Genomic DNA, 9,228 nt, shown 5'->3' on the forward strand with positions numbered 1-9,228 from the left:
TCATGACCAAGTAACACAAACTTAGTAGCTTTAAACAGCAGTTTGTTGTTCTTGGTTCTGTAGTTCAGAAATCCTGGTAGCTCAATTGTTTTTTTGTTTTTTTTTTTTTTGCTCTGAGACCCCCAAGGTCAAAATTAAGTTGTTGGCGGATCTGGGGAGAAGAATGCACTGCCAGAGTCATTCCCGTTGTTGAACAGCTTCATTTCCGTGTGAATGTAGGACTGGGGTCCCCGTTTCCTTTTTGATTGCCAGTAGGGTGCCTCGTTCAGATCCTCCAGGCCACCTGCATCCCCATCACAGAGCCAGCATTTATCTCACAGCCAGTGACAGCAGTTTGAGTCCTTCTCATACTTGGAATCTCTGACTCTAGCTGCAGAAAGGTCTCTCCTTTTAAAGGTTCATATGATTAGATTGGATCCACCTAGATAATCCAGGATGATCTCCCTATGTTAAGGTGTGTAACTTTAATTACATATACAAAGTTTGCTTTGCCATGTAATGTGACATAGTCATAGTTTCTAGGGATTCGAGCATGGATACTTGTGGAGTCCATTCTGCCTACCACATTGCCCATAAAAAGACTACTGCAAACCCCCTGTGTCTGTGTATTTCATCATTTAAACCAAGTTCACTTGAAATTTCACCAAGTCTGCCTTTCTTCATGCAGGTTCATGCCCGTGTTATTAGATAAGATACATTCCACTATCAGTCTATTCTGCTGTTATAACGAAAATATCATAGATGGGGAGGCCTAAACCCCCCAAAAAGAAAATGTTTATTTCTCACAGTTCTGGGGCTGGAAATCCAAGATCGAGGCTCTAGCAGATTCAAAGTCTGGTGAATGACACTTCTTGGTTCATAGATAAATGTCTGTTCTCTGTGTGCTTACGTAAAGAATGGGTGAGGGAGCTCTGTGGGGTTGTTTTTACCAGGGCACTAACGCCATTCACGAGGGCTTCAGACTCATGACATAATCACCTTCCAAAACCCCCACCCCCAAATACCATCACAGTGAGGATTAGGTCTCAACATATACACTTGGGAGAACACAGGCATTCAGTCTATACGCCCTACCAACAACTCTGAAGAGTTGGGTTCCTTGTATAACACAGGAATATAAACCTTTTCCCAGAAAAAAAAAATAGGAAAGAACATTTTTAAAAAATTACTGTTTCTTGACCTTTATTTTGCTCATAGCAAGTTGAAAACAAACCATAAAGGTAGTTACTGTCTGCATGATTATCACTATCACAATTCCTTTCTTTCTTTTATTATTATAGTAGTAATATATTTGAATAGTTTAAAAAGACTGGATGCTTAACTTGTTTATAAATAAAGGATCAAAGGAAGTACTTAGAATAACAATTCTTAACTCCAAAAACTCTTTGTTTACTCTATTTGTTTTAAACATTACTGATCCTGCACACAGACATTCCATTGTCATGTGTAATATTAATGTGATTAAATGAAATACGTTTTATAGGCGGCAAGAGAACCCAGTTAGCTTTGAGGGGGTTATATAATAGAATTCACACTAAAAAGAGGACCAAAGTAAAACAGAATAGTTTCCAAGTAGGTTGGAAACAAAGAGCAATGATGTTAAATTATCACCTAGGAAACCAGAGCTATAATCTTTAAAGATTTCACCATTAAGGTCAGTTAGAGTTTACTGTCAAGATAAAAAAATATATATATGCATTTACCTCAGCTGTATCAAGGAAGAGCAAGTCAAGGAGAGAAGAGTGAGGAGAAAGGATGCTCTGCTCTGGGCTGTGAGCCCCGGTTCCGTGGCTGCTCCCCACACTGAAGAACAGGCCATGGAAGTCAGCACGTGGGATGGTCGGAGCTACTTGTGCACATCGGTCCTCCTGCTCACCCTCACCCCTCCTATATTAATACAAGTGACATTCAGCACAGTAGCTGCAAATGTCATTAGGCAAATGAGCATATGACAGTGGGCATCTGAGCCTTTGAAAGTCTATATGATATTCCAATTTAGAAGTGAAAGTTTTATACATCCTGACCCTGAGTAATTGTTTTTGCACTGGCTGCCAAAAAAGATCACAGTAAAGTCATTTTAGATACTTCAGTCTAAACACAGTGATGCTTTTATGAGGCTAATAAACCCATCTCTAAAACGTCGTAAATTCGTATATTTAGAAATTCTGCTGAAAGCATATAACCTTTTCTGAAGAACATGCTGTACTTGTTTCTTGAATTGAAAGCTTTGCAATATGCCATGGCCAAGAGTAATAAAGTTCAGATTTAAATGTGAAATATTGAAGAACAGCTGCTTATGTGTGGAAGAATGCCACATATCACCACGACCACATTCTGACTGTTTTAGGCAGTGGTTATCCCTGGGGTATCAGAGGAAAGGATGCCTCTAGGCATGTGGTTAGTGGAAGGGTGTGTTATTATTTTTCCAAATATGACTCTGAATATATTTTTATTTCACCTCAGGTTGGAAACCAAACTAACCAACAATGATAATTACATACAAAATTACTCCTGTCCTAACGTATAGAGTTTAGTGCCTATTGTTGAAAGCTGTAGGTTGCTGCAGCTCTCAATCAAGGTCAATACCAAAGTGTAAAGGGAGCCCAGAAGCATTGAACACTAATCTTGTGTGTGTTACCTGCCCTTGAGTCGGCTCTGACTCCCGGTGACCCTATGAATGAGCGATGCCCACAGTGTCCTGTCCTCAACAGCCCTGCTCAGCTCCTGTAGACTCGTGCCTGTGCCTTCTTTTATGGAGTCAGTCCATCTTGTGTTTGGTCTCCCTCTTGTCCTGCTGACTTCTGTTTTTCCCAGCATTACTGTCTTTTCCAAAGAACCTGCCTTCTCATGATGTGCCCCGCGTAGGACAGCTTCGGTTTTGTCACTCTTGCCTCTAGTTATGTTTCAGGCTTAATTTGCTAAAGGACTGACTTGTTCATCTTTCTGGAGGTCCAAGGTATCCGTAGAGCTCTCCTCCTCCAATGCCGTTTTTCAAATGAATTGACATTTTCCTTATCGGCCTTCTTCACTGCCCAACTCCCACATCCGTGCATAGTAATTGGGAATATGAGGATGTGGATGGCCTTAGCCTTGGTCTCTAGTGACACATCTTTGCTCTTGGTGATCTTCTCTAATTCTTCCATTGCTGCCCTTCTGAGTCCTACTCTTCTCAATTTTTTGGCTGTAGTCTTCATTTGAATTGAGGACTGAATCAATGCAAGCAAAATCTTTACCAATTTTGATGTCTTCAGGCTGCTATCATAACAAAGGAACTATGAATCTATAAATGCAACAAGCCTCATATATAGCACACATACACACACACACACAAACATATCCAATCACACTTGCTACATTTTAAATTATATTAATATTATTTGTGTTCTCTTCTTTCCAAGATGGGAACTTTATACAACATTGGCTCAGAATAAGTCTGAATCTTTGTGGATTTTATTTTCTGAAACCCTAAGCTCTTTGGGGAAAGAGGTGGAAGTTTTAAAGCTGAGGAAAGAAAATTTTACAAACTGAGAAAGATACAAAAGTCTTTTGAGATTATACAGTAGACTGGACAAGCAATAGAGTCAATGTGGTAGAGAATTTTCTAGTATGTCTGGGAAGTCATATCAACCAACAACTAGGACTTTTAGATTTGGCAAAGATTACCATGCCCAGAGAACCAGTAAATGAGGCCACTTTAAAAGGACCAAGTGGTTTTGGAAAATGAGCATTTCAATAGTAATCAGCGTGGGTTGAAGATTAGAGGAATCCTAGGATTAAAGATGGAGCCCCAACAATGAGTGAAATTAGATACCTTACTATACTGACAAATGCATTTTTGTGATAACTGGAGCCAGATTTAGTGTTGTTTTTTTTTGTTTGTTTTTTTTGTTTTTTAATGACCATTCATATACACCAGAATTTGTGGAATAATACTGGTATCTGCTATAAACATGTATGTACAACTACTCTGAAAATGTATATAGATGTCATTGCGGTAAATAAAATAAAATTTAATCAAAAGAAGTTCAAAATTGATCATTCTTTAGGTGTCATCAACTTTTTAATCAATTGTCACTAAAATTACAACTACCATCATATTGGTGTCCTCGTGATGACATTAAAATGATGATATAGAAAAACAGATTTTCATGCGGAATTGAAAATCACAACTCTTTCTCCATCCCTCTCATTTTTCAGAAGAGGATGCTGAAATTAGGCAAGATTAAGTTACCTCTCCCCACCCCACCCCAACAACCCGATGAACAAATTGTTGAGCTGTCATAACACCCAGATTGTCCCACTATACCATAGGAGGAGCCAGGGGAAACAGGGGACCTGGCCTTGGCTGCCCCTGTTTAAGTGGCCACAGCAATCCTCTGATCATTTTTCCTGCTGCATCCAAGAGAAAATTACCAAGAGGCACACACTTGTTTGTCCTCTCTCTTTCTTTTCTGATTTTCTTGGCTGGCTTCCTCTCTAAATCCTGTTTAAGGTCTCATGACCTACTGTCTTCTTTTAGCCAGACTAAAATATTTTAAAATGTTTTTGATACATACTTACCAAAATTTTATTTTCCCTGTCTTTAATTTTCACATCAGAAGGATTTTTACCACATCTATAGCTTTCTCTGTACATCAATCAGTTGCTTTTCTCTTTCAATGTTATTACTACTGATCTGCTGTAAAGTTATTTTTCTATTCAGATATAGACATATAACATATTAGTTTCAAGTATACAACATAATGATTAAATGTTTGTGTATATTGCAAAACGATCACCACAATAAGTCCAGTTAACATCCATCACCTCACAGTAAAAATTTTTTTCTTGTGATGAGAACATTTAAGATCTACGCTCTTAGCAACTTTCAAATATATAATACAGTATTATTAACTGTAGTGACATTCTCTATATTAAATCCCCATGATTTTTTGGGTAAGATTTCACATGTAAGTGAGATCATATGGTATTTGTCTTTCTCTGTCCGATGTATTTCACATAGAATAATGGCCCTCAAGTCCCATCCATGTCGTTGCAAATGGCAAGATTTCCTTCTTTTTATAGTTGAATAATATTCCATCGTACATATATATATATACATTTTTTCCATTCATCCATCGATGTGAAATTCTTGAACAAAGACTCCCTGCTTCTTCCCTAAATGAGAGAGTATGACACTCTCCTCACACTGGATATTCCTAGGAGCAGTGTGGTTTCCTAACTAGCTGCGCATCAGAAACACACAAATGACCTGTTATGAAATGCAGATTCCTGGGTCCCAGCCCTAGAGCTTCTGATTCAATACCTTTCACTTGCACTGTCATTCCCCAGGTGATTCTGATGCAGATGCAGACTTAGGGACCTGTACTGTAAGGCACGCAGGCATGAATAATTCTACAAAGTGTTTTTAATTACAGCTAAACATCATCATTATTAATGACTGAGCTTTGCTTCTAGCAATTGCTTTCTTTAATTGACCATTTGATTCCCACTCCTTTCTATCTCTGGCCTCCTATTCTGTTCTGTCCTTTTTCCTCTAATAAATAAAGTGAACTTAACGACTTTTTTAGACAACACGTTCAGTAGAGGTGATGGAGAAAACTCTAGTAGACTGAAGAATAAAATTTACTGACCCTTGAAGTCCATCATAAGTTAATAAAACGTTGGGATTTTCTCCTTCTGAGATAATAATTTGTTAATTGAAAGCATTGCAAAATCTTATGTGAATTTCATTCAACAAACATTGAAAGGCTACTCCATTTGATGTACTTACTCTACCAGGTACAGGGCCTATGAAGGTGTGTTTACTTTGGTCCCTTCCTTTGTGAAGATCACAGTTTAGTAGTGAAGAGGAAAATTAGTCTATCTCTATTGACACATCTGCATCTGGTTTTTCCCCTACAGTGATTTGTCAGCAGGCATTCTCTGAAATTCATATTAAAATGGTGTCAAGAGGAAATAAAAGAATTGAGGCCATGATTACTCTTTTCTTTACCATTCTGGGAGACTTAATGAAATGCAAGTGAAGAGCTGGTAGCACTTCAAACCAAATTACCTTAGCCTCTAATAGCCAGCCCAGCTCTTTGCTGGGGTTAATTTTGTCTGGAGGACATTAACCACGGAGCAAACTCTTCTGTCTCCTCCCAAGGCTGCTGAATGATCCTGTGCACTAGAACAATGAGGCACCTGTGGGTTGTTCTTTTTAATTAAAAACTCTTTAATGGGATGGACTTTAAGGCACTTACTTATGGTAAATGCTAGAATTCAGTCCACCTCATTTTCCAAAGTCCAATTTGTAAATTGTGTTTAAAAATAGCCTCCTGGTTTGAGCACACAATAAAAAATTCACAGCAGTCCCCGAAGGACGGATTTATAGGCTGTTCGGATTAGAAAGCAAGCAAGATGACAATGTGTCTGTCGCATTTTATAAGCATCTGGAAATCGGCAGAAGACTTCTGAGAAAACAGAGGTCAACCAAAAGACTGTCCCATTGAAAGACCTTAGGCCATCATAGCTGAGAGCAGGTTTGTACAGAAAGTCTTCTGATCAATCCAGGGAATGAGAGAGGAGTTAGCCAGAGAGCTGGAAGGATAAGAAAACCAGTGAGAGCAACTGCTAAGTAGTTGGTGAGGTGTGAAGCTCGGCTGTATTTAGAGTGCTATCCCACTGTGAACTTTCACAAGGAGGGACTGGCGGAGTAACACTGGATTCACCAAGTGCTACTCTAGGTGATTTTAGAGCAACTGTTGCACTTCCTCTTATTTCAAAACAGATCCAGGATCCTTGTTTGAAGGAGAGGGAGAGCAAAGAAATTTCCACAAAAACTAACCGAGGAAAGAATTTGGAGGAGTGGTGATTGCATGTGTAAATGAGAACTGGTTCTTGGAAAACACAACACTCAGTGCCAGCTTCTAGCTCATTTCCAACATTAATTCTTATTTCTCCATTAAAGGTTTATATTTTAAGGCTTCCGTTAGTGAAATGTTACAAATTATAGCAAAAAATCAACTCTTTTATGCATTTGTTTTACCAATGCTTATGACAAGCTATTTGAGGAACTGTATCAACATAACATAAAGCTTTACATTGTCTTTTTATTTATTCATTCATCCGACATATACTATAGAGGACCTTCTATGTGCTAGGACTGTACCAGGTTCTGAGAATACAAAAAAAAAAAAAAAAATAGACAAGCTAAATTATTCTGTGGCCAAAAACAATCTCAACATCTCATTGCTTGCAACAACAAGGGTATATGTCTTGTTCACAAAAAGTCTACTACATAACCATGCAGTTCTCCAGGGTAGACAACAATTGTCTTCCAAGTGGGAACTCTACATATCTATAAGGTAGAAGCAAGAGAAAATGGAGATGGATTACATGAGGAACAGGGTGGTATCAAGGATGACCCCTGACTTGTCAAGCTGCAAGAATAATGGTGTCATTCACTGAAATAGGAAATGCTAAAAGAGATCAATGATTTGGGGTCAGATGGTGTGTGTGCCTTGTGTGTGGGCAGGAAATTCCAGAGTTTAGTCTGGACTTATTGATTTCGAGATTCCTTTGAAACCTTCAAATAGAGGTTCTGAATGGGCATTGGAGGTTCAGGGTTGATGTTCAGCTAAGGATATAAATTTGGAAATTATGAGGAAACTAGAAGACACTGAAGGCAGAAGCACGGATAAGGATACCTATGAAGATGATACAGAGTGAGATGAGAAGATGGCCTAGAATTGAGTCTTGAGGGACTCCAGCACTTAGCAGCTTATCTGGCAGAGGATATTGATAAGGAGGAGACCAAAGTGATAGAGAAAACCAGGCGAGTATGCTCTCTTGGAATTAAGAAACTATACTCTTTCAAAGAGTAGGCAACATAATAAAATGCTGCTAAAATATCAAGTAAAATGAGAATGAGGCCTGTGGTTTGGATATGACAGCACAAGTCATTAGTAACTTAGCAAGGGGCATTTTAGTGGTGTAATGGAGACAGAAGTTACATCTTGAGTATGCTTAAGGAAAGTGAGAGGCGACTCCCCTTAGTTAAAGACGGTGGATTGAAATTGTTTTTTATTTCATTCTCTTACAAAAATCCATGAAAACAAAAATAAGGTAAGTTTTTAAAAGGCATAGACTTATAAAGAGCAAGGAAAAGATGATCGAAACCACTGGAGACTAGAAAGCTAGATCCTAAACTGGGAGGAAAAGCAAAGCAGGAACACAAGTTACATCTCAGATCCTTCCTGAAGCCTCACAAAATTAAGACACTGGGCCCCTTGCAAATGAGGATGAAGAGAATTGCTAAATATAGAAATACTGGTAGAAAATATTTAAAAAGCAGTTAATTCCTCACTTACCCTTTTTCATTCCTCGTAGCTATTCAGCTGTCCCTCTCCCATGCCAACACACAATGGGAGATTTATTCTCTGCCGACAGTAAAACAAGATCTCTAGAGTAGTGGACTCTGTGCATAACTAAAGATTATTAAATAAAAGGGAGTTAAATCAAAGTTTATTGATGGAAAGTTGAGACCATCAAGCCAACTTCCTTGATATATATTGTAGCCAGGCTTATATAGTTAGGAAGAGATCAGTTAAGCCTTCTTTAGGAAATCTGACCAGCCCAAGAGAAAAGACTCAAAGAAACTTTCATAGATTTTCCCTAAGGAGACGGGTCAATCAATATCACGTGGCACTGAAGAAGACAGTCAAGAAGAATCTGACCTCAGGCTCCTCCTCTCTGATATCTTGTCAGGTATCCCTACTGGTCAAATCCACTTGGAAGCCAAAGGGCAAGGACTCTGCCTAATAGATCAGCCTCCCAAGATAGAAGAGAATGAGGAAAGATGGAGTAGTTTGGGAGGGGCCCACGGAAGACATCTTCCTCGAAGGGCTTAAGGAGGGCTAAGTAGCGGGGTATGCGTCTGGAAACCAGCAAAAAACGCCTGGGATGATGGAGTCAGACAGAAAGACAGGGAAGGATATGGATTGATTTAAAGTAATCGCTATTGGGACTGTTTAAGGTTGAAAATTTTCGGTTAGATCTGGAAGTTGAACAAAGACTTAGAAATTAGAAAAAATACTCTCTGGCTTGTAGAATCTATTTTTAAGGTTGGAGAATTTTGAATTGTTCTACAAAATTACTTTTACTTAAGATATCACTATTTTGCTTAACTAAGATGTAGGTCTTTTAATAAAAAAGATAAAGAGTATCTAGAGAATCGGGATAATT

Source organism: Pteropus vampyrus, unplaced genomic scaffold, assembly GCF_000151845.1.
Source record: "Pteropus vampyrus isolate Shadow unplaced genomic scaffold, Pvam_2.0 Scaffold180, whole genome shotgun sequence".
In the NCBI taxonomy this organism is placed as follows: Eukaryota; Metazoa; Chordata; class Mammalia; order Chiroptera; family Pteropodidae; genus Pteropus; species Pteropus vampyrus.